This window comes from Anser anser (genome assembly GCF_964211835.1).
Source record: "Anser anser genome assembly, chromosome: 24".
NCBI lineage: Eukaryota > Metazoa > Chordata > Aves > Anseriformes > Anatidae > Anser > Anser anser.
In genome coordinates, this window is record NC_139745.1 from 4545122 (window position 1) to 4555523 (window position 10402).

At 43.2% G+C, this 10402-nt stretch overlaps 1 protein-coding gene across 1 annotated transcript in view; it reads left to right on the plus strand.

Moving 5' to 3' along the window:
* The window catches only part of LOC310885986 (uncharacterized protein), a 190200-nt gene that overhangs the window by 129442 nt on the left and 50356 nt on the right, over positions 1 to 10402 (plus strand). Inside the window, exons 12-18 of the mRNA XM_083809968.1 lie at positions 866 to 1491; positions 2619 to 2682; positions 2783 to 4019; positions 5635 to 5728; positions 6015 to 6170; positions 7467 to 7631; positions 9997 to 10095. The gene's annotated coding sequence lies outside the window, so the exon portion shown is untranslated. The remainder of the gene's footprint in view (positions 1 to 865; positions 1492 to 2618; positions 2683 to 2782; positions 4020 to 5634; positions 5729 to 6014; positions 6171 to 7466; positions 7632 to 9996; positions 10096 to 10402) is intronic.

The following is a 10402-nucleotide window of genomic DNA, read 5'->3' on the forward strand; positions in this document are numbered from 1 at the left end:
TTTCATGTTGCATTTGTTCACATTTCCCAAGTGCCACCTGTAGGTGGGAAACAGGAGCGGAATGGAGCAGGGCACGCACTGACAATGGGGTGAAGGCACAGAAAAACCTAAGAAAAAAAATACAATAAAAATAATAAACCACAGCAGCAGACAGCTCCCATTTGATTGTGTTTTCATTCTGAGAATGAAACAACTCTGGGAGATAAAAGAATTCATCCCAGGGACTGAACGAGCAGCCTTTTGGGGCTCGTTCTCATGTTCCCCTTTTTTGTGTTGTACTCTCCTTGTAGTACGTGAATGCGCAGTGACGATGCTGTGACGTGTAGAACCTCGTGGAGACTTAAGAGCTAGAATCCTGCTGCCCAGCTCTTCTGGTGGTCAAAGTTGTTAAAATGACATTTAGTTTTCATGGGAGGGCCTCAGCAAAATTCCCCACAAAACTCTTGTAGGTTTGCTGGAACATTTTCAGTTAAAAAGCAGCGGCATAATTTACTTGTAAGTGGCTTTTAAATTTAAGCCACTTTCCTCCTGAAAAAGGTGTAATTTTTCAGAACAAAACAGTTATTTTCATATTTAAATGAAAATAATCCATAAAGAAACCCTGCAATACTGAGTTTTATGAAAGGGCATGTTGATAAAACAATTCCAGTCGGGCAAGTAGCTCTGCACGGGCTGCTAGCGTGGATACCCAAGTGCAGAGGACTTCTGCCACCCCTACCAGGGGAGGACCTTGGGAACAGGAACAAAAGGGACACAGCTGCCTGTCGGCTGTCCATTGAGCTCAGTGGAATTTTTCTTCTTTTCTCAGTTGCCTGCCTAAAGAAACGTTAATTAGGGGCTCTTTTTTTTTTTTTTTTCTTTCCAGAAAACTCTCCTGTGGGACACGAGGTAACTTCTGATTTCTAAAACAAAATAGAAATTATATGGGAGAAGAATATTGTAAACTGAATGGAAGCTGAGAGCCGGGGCATACTGAGTGAAAGAAAATCAATCCCAATTCTGTATTTTCCTTCAAGGTTCATGAAATGAGCGTTTCAACTCCCATGGACATTTTAGCTCCTGCTCACCTAAAAATGTTTGAGAGTCTCCACTTGTCCCTTGCTGTTGCAGCGTTGAAGCTTTACGCACGCACACCCACACGTGTTTGTTCAGACACTGGCTTCTCTTCCAGCAGCCCGTGTGGAGAATTTATACCCCACTATTAAATTATTCGCAGTTCTAAAGGATAATGCGGGAAAAAACAGCCCTGTTAGTTAGAGATGCCTGAAATGTACTAGTAGTTTCGCCGGGAAGTACAGCGCTAGGCACATGAGCCCCAGTTTTTCCGTCAGCGCTGCCTTCTCATCCTTCACTGTTTGCTCCGGTGTCATCCTCATTGTTCACCATTCAGCCTTTCCGAAGGCTGCCAACAAAACAGCTGAATCAAGAACCTGAGGCTGAAGTGAGAGGATGAATTCCAGCTCCGCCGTCCGAGCCGGCCCCCGGTGCTTGGTGAGCCGACTCTTTGATTCTGCTATATCATAGCTTGCTTTTCTTTTGACTGGGCCATTGTCATATTGCTGTTGACCTCTGCCCCCACATATACAAACCTGAACTCTGGATTAGGCTTCCCAGGGAATAAACTATGGGCAAAGTTGAACTACTAGCTAGAATGAGGGGAAATGGTTCACGCTGCCATAGTAACGTGACCTTGTACTGTCTGCCTGGAACAAAGACGGTTTTCTTGTCCTTTTTTCTGCCCCTGTGAGTGTTTAAGCCCCCCTGCTGCTACTCCACTTAGGGAGGGGGGGAACGCTGCACACAAGCAGAGAAAAAAGAGGTTGCTCTCCCCTGCTTAAAGTAGGGCAGTCAGCTAGGAAAGTGGGAAATCAGGCGACCAGGAAAAAAAAAACACACAACTAAACAAGAGGTGGGGGCCTTTAGGTCAATAATTGAGTTGGGAGTTTGCAAGTTTCGCATCATCGTCCCGAATGCTAGATAGTACCATCTTCGCTCACTCGTATTTACTTCTCCTCCAGCCCTTCTCTTGTTATCTTAGAAAAATGCCAGCTAGATTAATGCAGCCCTGGGAAGCTTTAATGCACGAGTCTGATGGAGAGAGATGGGGACCTCTGGCTCTAGTAGAATCTAGTGCTTATATTCTCATCTCTCTTAGCTTTAAATAGAAATGCACAATAAATGATTTGTGATGATGCACCGTAATCATGGTGTCTGGCTTTTGCACCATGCCAGACTTCAGTAAGAAAACTGAGATGAGGGCTTACACTATAATGGGAGGAGGGAGTCAAATCCTTTTCAGTTAAACTAGCCTCGTCTTACTCACTTGCTTTTCTGCAGTTTTGGATAGCCTGGTAGGTTCTTCATCATGATGGTTAATGTTCTCACATGCTCACACAAAAATCAAGTTTTACTTGAAATGTTTAATTGGAGATCATCTCACAGATTTGCTTCCAGTTTAATTTTAGAGAGCCATGTCAAAAGATACTGAAAAATCCCACCTTTTGCACTTTTTGCATGCAGAGGTTTGGAAGACTGAAAATTAATGAGGCTCTCAGTCAGCTGCCTGCTTGACCTGTCACACAGGGAGAGCCTGACAAGCTTTCTGTAATTCCTCCTAGGATGGAAGTGGGCGTTCTTCGTATTTGCTTTCTCAGTACTTCCTTCATCAACTGATCTTTGAAGGTAAGCTGGAATCGCTGCTGTCTGCTCAGGTGTTTCGGGGTGGATGGTAGGGGCGATGCAATAGGCACGGACACAGTCACCGATTTACCCTTCTTGGCAGGTTTGGAGAAGTCAGAAGGTGGGGCTGGACATTTGCTGGCCTAGATTCTCTTCCAGATGCTGCCACTGGCTTGCCACACACAACTACAGACACTTCTCATACGACAACACCGGGGTTGAAGATGGAAGTGAGCCGTGGCTGTTACCTGGTGGTTAGCAATCTGCACGTGGCAAGCCAGGAGTTTGATAGGAAAGTGTGAAGTCCTGCATCAGAGGTTCCTGAGATGGCAGTGATACCACTGACCATGTGCTCCTGTCCGTTCCCAGAGGAAAACGCTAAGCCTGGCCGTCTGGCATGAAGTTGGAGGAAGTAGCTTCTACATTAGGGATGCTGAAGGCTTACATGTTCATCTCTGTGTTCTTACTAGATCAGGCTATTTGCGTGTGGATTTCATTTTATTTTGAAGAGAATAGGAGATGAATGCAGACCAGAAAATTCAGGAAAGATGATTGAAAGGATAGAGGAAGGAGGTTTTGCCTTTGGCAACCAGATTCCCCTCAACCATTCCTGAGAAACATTCCCTTCAGCTCCCAAGTTATTCATGGCAAAGGGAAGTGAATGACCATGAAGAACTGCAGACAGTCCTTATGAGGTGAAGTAGGCATTAAAACAGCAAATGCAATTCAATGTAAATAAATACGAAGTGATGCATGTGAAGAAAAAAACAATCCTAGTGCCACACGAAATGCTGTGCTCCGAGCTGCTGGCTATTGCTGAGGAATGAGTTGTTGAAGCTATCATAGATACATCTGTGAAAATGTCAAATCAGCACTCAACAGTAGCCAAAAAAAGGAATCCAAATGCTAGAAAGTGATGGGAAAGGAACAGACAGCAAAGTGGAGAAGTGTTGTTATGACAGTGTGCAAGTCTGCGGCCTCCCGCGCTGTAAATACTGTGCAGTCCTGCTGCCTGAAAAGGACGTAACAGAACTGGAAATGAACCAGCAAGTGACACCAGCAATAGATGAAGGCATGGCACTGCTCCTGCATGAGAAATGACAGAGTAAGTTAGGACATAGAGCCTGGAAAAGACAAATGGGGAAAGACATGATAGAGAGGCACAGATAACTTTACAATTTTTTTAGCGTGTGCCGTTTCTTTCAGTGAATGATCCAGAGGGCATCAAATGAAGCTGTTATTTACCATGTACAAAATTAACTGGAAGAGGTGGCTGTAGAACTTCCTGCGTCAGGACACGCAGCCTGGGGCTCCAGAAGTCCCCAAGCTACAAAACACTAGTAGGTGGGAAAGAACTTGGGGAAAGAAAATTGCTACATGCTTTTCCTGTTGTTAGGCTGTGCCTCAGGCAGAAGTTATTGACCACTGCCAGGGACAGGCTATTAGGCGAGCTGGGTCTTCATCTAAAAGCTGCTGCAGAGCTCAGGGTGCTGCAGAAGGAACAAAAGTAATTTAGTAAATACGACGCAGGTGCACCCGAGCTCCGGCTGGCTCCGGTGCCTATTGTAACTTCTGCAGCGTGGTGGCCTCTTGTTGTCTCTGGCAGCAGTTCCTTCATTTCCAAGCAGGAGTGAGCAAGTGGAAAGCAGTAATGCCTGCTTCAGCATATGGCAACATGTCTAATTGATTGTTATTCACTTAATTTGCATATGTCATTACACGAGGGGAAGGGTCAAGGGGGGGAGGGCTGAGTTACGCGTTTCATATCGATGGGATTAAATACTACTCTGTCATCATATCAGGGCTTTTTCAGTAGTGCAAGAAGCATTTATGCTTGCTGTCTAGTGGCTTCCCCTTTAAATCTCTGAAGAAACGCCTTAAAAAATAGCAATACAAGTTACAAAGGTGCTGGGCAGGGACTGACAATGTTGTGTGAGTACCAATAAAATTGCAGGCAAGCTTCGACTGCAGCTTCCCTTGTATGTGTGGCTGGATCCCCAGCCCTTGCCAGCCTGGTGTTCCCCCTGTTAGAGGAGCGCAGCTGGCCCCGCTGCCTTAAATCAGCTAGCGAGAGCAGAGAGCCCGTTCTGACATCTCTCCTCTGCACGCCAAGCTGTCTCGCAGAGCAAGGAATTAGTCACCGAAGAGATGCCAGCAGTGCGCCGCGTTAGCGAGCGCCAGTGCCGTCGATCAGCAGAGAAACTCATTAGAATTCTGTAAAAACTCTCCTAAGAGAATGGGTGGGGATTAATTGATTCTGTGGACTTTGACTAACAGCTTTTCACATAAAAAAAAAAAAATGCGTGCAAAATTATCAGGTCCCTCGTCTTTTTCCGTGTGAATTCTGCCCAATAAGAGTGACTCTCTCTCTAAATTATACATGGCAAATCCTGTTATGTACAACATGTAAGCCACGTGTGAGCCAGAGCCAAACCTATTGCACGTATTCAGACATCTCAGTAGATGCTAGTTTCGTATGAAATTCTTAGAATTTCTTATTATTTCATAATTACTTGGTCTTCACAAGCTGCTTATTTTCCACTGCAAGATACGGCCCTGAAACGAGCTCCCTGCCTCCTGCTCAGCTCCGTGCTTGTGCTGTTCCAGTCGCACCAGACTGACAGCAGTCGGCAAGCGTGGAGTTGGACGTTTTGCCCGTTGTTCCTGGGGCTGTTTGTTTTCATTTTCACAGCAGCACATCTTCGGCACAACCGGAGTATTACTTAAATTCCTTTCTTCTGCAGGTGATGATGTGGAGCAGAGAGGAGATGAGCTTGTGCAAGGGCATCTGCTCTCTTCCTATTCCCCACCAATGCTTTAAACTGAAAGGGAGAACTTGGAATATTTTGTATTATTTTTCCTAGTAAACAGCTGAAGTTTTCTCTTTCTGTGTTCTTACCACCTTTGCCCACTCTCCTTGTTTATTCTCCATTCATGCTCTGTTTTTGCTCCCAGCTTTGGAGGTTTGTTTCATGGCCCTCAGTTGTTCAAGCCATGGCCCAGTTTGGGACTCACAGTCCTCTGGTTGTCAGGTTACCTACAGATGGAGGTAAGGAAAGCTGTTGTTCTAAATAAAATCCCATGGCTTAATATTTAAATTGGTGTTCATATTCAGTAGGGTGAGCTGGAAGATAATTTAGGGGAGGTTTTATCTTAAATTAGTCCAGATTAGGAAGAAAATAGTGCTAGGAAATGAAGGGAGGAACTTTAAAACCTGGTTTGGAAGAGATCTCAAGTTCTTTTTAGTAAAAGAGGAGTTTTGGGTCCCTTTTCTGCTGAGCATGGCCCTCACTTGTCAGTTCTGTGACTCTTCTCCACCCCATCTTTTTTTGTAGGCTTCTGCATGCTCCACAGCAGGCCTGTGCCAACGCCGCGCTCCTTTTGGAGGCCACGCTCCTTCTGGAGGCTGCTCTGCTGCGTCTCACACACCATTAGTGGTCAGCTGAGAGGTGGCTGATCTGTGCCAAGACCTGCTTTGGGGAACCAACGAGGTAGGAGCCCATTTAGGGACCCTCCAAATGACCTAGCCCTTCTTCTGTGTCCGTCCCGGCTTTGCTCTGTCACTCAGAGAAATGGTGTCACATCCCAGTCCTCTTGCAAGCGTGTGGTAAGGTGGAGGACTGCCTCCTTCACCATCCTGCAGCATTAGAAAGACTCCTCAGGGGTCCTCAGAAGAGCAGCTTCAAATTATCCTCTCATTAGTGATGATACATCCCTTTTGAACACTGTGCCATTCCATCGTAGTGTTTCAGCAGCGAACATTAGGAGATAACTGCCTTCACAACATATGTCATTACTCATTAAGGGACCCTTCCTGGATTATGGCTGAGGTTTAATGTCTTGTTAAAGATGTTTAACACTTACAGTTTTGTTTTTAATTTAGGAAGCAGCATGATCAAAGTGTGCCCTGAGAATTTCTCTCTGATTTTGTGAAATTTGCAGGTTGGCCTGTTCAGAGGAGGTGATCCTTAAATTGAATTGCAGCCCTCCAAGGCGTGTTTGGATGTCAAGCACTGCCATGATCTGACATGTTAATGGCTTTGAGAAAACAATGTGTTTCAGAGGTAATTGCTGAAGCAATGAGTTCCCAGCAATATTTTACTTAAAAGAAATGTGCTGCTTCTCTACTGTGAAGACTGGAACAATGACACTGAACAACTGAGTGATACAAATCTTTGCTTGCCTTTTAATGGTCATTAAATTCTTCTAATAGACTGGAGCAGGACCTTTCTCCCATCCGTTGCTGGGAGCTGAGTACAGCATTAGAATCAGACACGATGTTGTTATTGTAACTGGACTTCAGAATTTATTTTATTAAAACAAGAAATATTTTAAAACTCATAGCATAAACCTGAAAAAAAAACCTCCCTAAATTAAAACCCCACTAGTTGTCTCTTCCACTGAGGGTCATCTTCACTTCACCAGATCATCTCAACTAGGACAATGATTCGTAGCAATCCTCTTGCTGCATGTTCAGTGCTTGTCTTTTAATTAATGTGCAGAAGAGAGGATGGAGAAGAGGGTAGGTAAAAGAGAACAGGCTAGCTAATGTGAAGGGAAGATGATAAATGGATGAGTTTTGTGTACTTGACCATTTTAATCAATATAAAAATGAGTTTAAAAAGTTTAAATCTGTCTTTGGAAAGCACTTTTAATAAAAAAAAAAGTTGATTATGCAGCTGAGAGTTTAGTGTGGGTACAACTTTGTAGGACCTAGTTATGCTGATAGATAAGGCTCTTGATTCTGTAGATTTTATTCAGTGCTCTTTCTACACCTGATTTTACAGGCACACCGAGTTTCTAAGAAAATTACATTCCTCATGCCTGATAATCAGCAACAAAGACGACACGCTAGAGGAGTCTCCCACCGAATGACCCATGGTTGTCTTCAGAAAGTTCAAGGCCTGATGATGTGTTGAAGACTTCAACGCAGGACCTCTGATATCCCAAGGGCAAGTGGATGGCATTTCTTTCCTCTCTTGTGGCCTTCGGTTTTGCAGCAGACTAACCAGCCAGGCTTGTCTTCTTCAGTGCATGGGCTGATATTAGGGGAGCTGCTGGCTTACGAGTGTTTTTGCCTCAGTACTAGACAAATTTTGTATTGCTCGATAATTGAAAGTTACTCTGAGCATAGTAAGCTTGGCAAAGCTGTTCTGGTTGGGTGATATCCTTGGCTAGGTTGGCATGATGGCAAGACAACAGTTACTAGTCTTAATAAGCTCTTAAGCCTACACAGAAGGGATTTTGAATAACTTACAAGCCAATAATAGAATCGTCAATAGCGATTATAATTAATGAAATGTGTTGTCAGTAACGGGACTGTTCAGTGGTGCCTCCTTGGCAATACGCTCAGGAAGGATCTGTCTCTGTGCTGTGGAACTTCAGGTAGGCTGCAGAATGCAAACCTAGGTGTGGCAGGTGTGTTTTCTGTGCGAGTCGTTAAAAGCGTGACTCATTGGAGTACACAGGTACACGATTCCTGCTGCCACAAAGGTTAACAGTGAACAGGAAAAGATAGCTCTTTGAGACAACAGCAAGAATTCCCAGGCCTGTGATGGGCAGGTCAGTGGGAGGTTTTTGGTGCTCTACAGAGGGGTGTGACTTCATCTAGGTTGGAAGAAAGGCCGCGGGGAATAACCTCAAAGATAAGTACAGGAGCATGGTTCTTGAAATGGAAAGCAAAAGAAAGCTTTCAATAATTCCATGCTGGACTGAGAGGAGCAGAAAGCAATCTCATCAAGTTAAAACTGCTGAACATAGCTTTGCATCCTTATACCAGGGACATAGCTATAATTCATGCAAGCCAGTCAACAGGTACGTGAGCCACAGGGCTGCATAATAAGCTTTTAATGTCTACAAGACCAGGGTTGCTTATTAAATATTCCTTCCACTCGCTGCAAAATGGCACAGTGTTTGCAGTGAAGAGGAAAACAGACTGTGTGTTTTCAGGTGGGCTCTTTGGGGGCAGGATTTTGTCATCTGCTGTACCATGTGCTTTAGTTTCCTATGACGTAGGCTGCTGTATCGTACTTATCAAGTGTCTGTACGTTGATACGTGTTCAGGGAATGAAAGATTTCTGAGCTACTTTATGGAAATGGTCAGAAGGGAGGCAAGGCAGCACGCGTTCTGCACTGGTGGCTGGGTTGATCCGGGTAAGGTAGACCAGCATCAGAGGAGCGAGGTCTGTGGTGTTCTGTAAATTCTGTGAGGTATTTACACGAGCCTTGAATTCCCCTTCCCTCCCAAGATCAGTTGAAAGAGCTTTCCTTGCTTTCCTACCTGACACCACCACCCTGCTTCCCGATTCCGCTCACTTCGCTGCTGCTTTGGCAGAGGCTGCGAGGTTAGGTTAAAAATTCTGCCTTTGTCATCTAAATTCTTTTGAATATTACAGATTATGCCCTTTCTCTGCAGCTTCCTTGCTTGCATATGAGAATTCTCTTTCACTGTTTTGCCAGGGAATTTCCATGTCTTTAAGTACTGCTTATTGTCTTAGACTAGACAGGTCCCTAGACTTTCTGCATCCTAAAATCAGTATCTCAAAGGAATTGTATATTTGTTTCTCAGATTTGTGTCCTTCTGCTGAAACCTTTGTGACTCAGAAATTCTAAGAGCTGCTGCCTCTGTTCTCAAGCCTTTTGTTTCATGGAGGCCCCACGATATGCTTTGTTTTAATGCTAAAGTAACCAATTTTGTCTCATTCTGTCTGCTTTTGACATTGCTCGTCCTCTGCTGAGCTCTCTTGAAGTGTCTGCAGTGTTGGTCAAATTTACTATTAATGGCTCAAATCTCACCTCTTGGTTCATTTGTTTGAGAGAAGCATGACCTATGACACCTTAATCATCAAAAGAGCTGGGAAGATATTTATGTTCTTCCCAACTGAGATATCTCTCCAGCTTTACGCATCCCTGTAGCCTGGATGGGCTGAATGTTATCACTGGAGTACAGGGGAGCACTCTTTCATAACTCTTCACACTTCTGTAGTGACCTTACCATTTTTTAAGATACTTTAATGGCATTTGTGCTTCAAAACATTAAGGATTTTAGAACAGAAAGGAGGGATTGATTGCTGATATTTGTAGGCTTTCAGCTGGTAGCTGACGTGCATGCTTACATGTAATTTTACCATATTTTGGGGTAAGGAAAAAAAAAGAAAAAGCAGCTAAAAAATATATATCTATAATTTTATATATATATAATTTATATATATAAATTTTTATATAATTTATTATATTATTATATTATATATAATGTATATTATATATATATAATTTATATATATATAATTTATCTATAATTTTTTATATATATCCCAGCCAAAGTACATGTTTGGATACCAGTTCCTAGAGAACTCACAATTCTGAAAGGAGAGCAGAAGCATGTTTTCAAGAAGCAGGACAAATCTACTGCAGGAGGTATATATTTAAATATTAATTTTTGGATTGTAATTGAAAGTTATTCTATTATTAATAAAAAAAATGTTTTATTTTAGTTGAGTTTTGAAATGTAATGACAGATTTGAGCCCCCCACTTACTGCACTCATAGTAATGCATTTAAAAAAAAAAAAGGAAGAAAAAGAACGAAAAAGGCTCAATGTCTGTTCCTCATTCATACCACTATGACAGAAGGCTGCAGACCAGCTTCTTCTGAGCTTAAATTTACATTTGCTAAAAAGTGGAACCAATATTTTCAGAAAGTCATTATGAAGGCCAAGTAGTTAA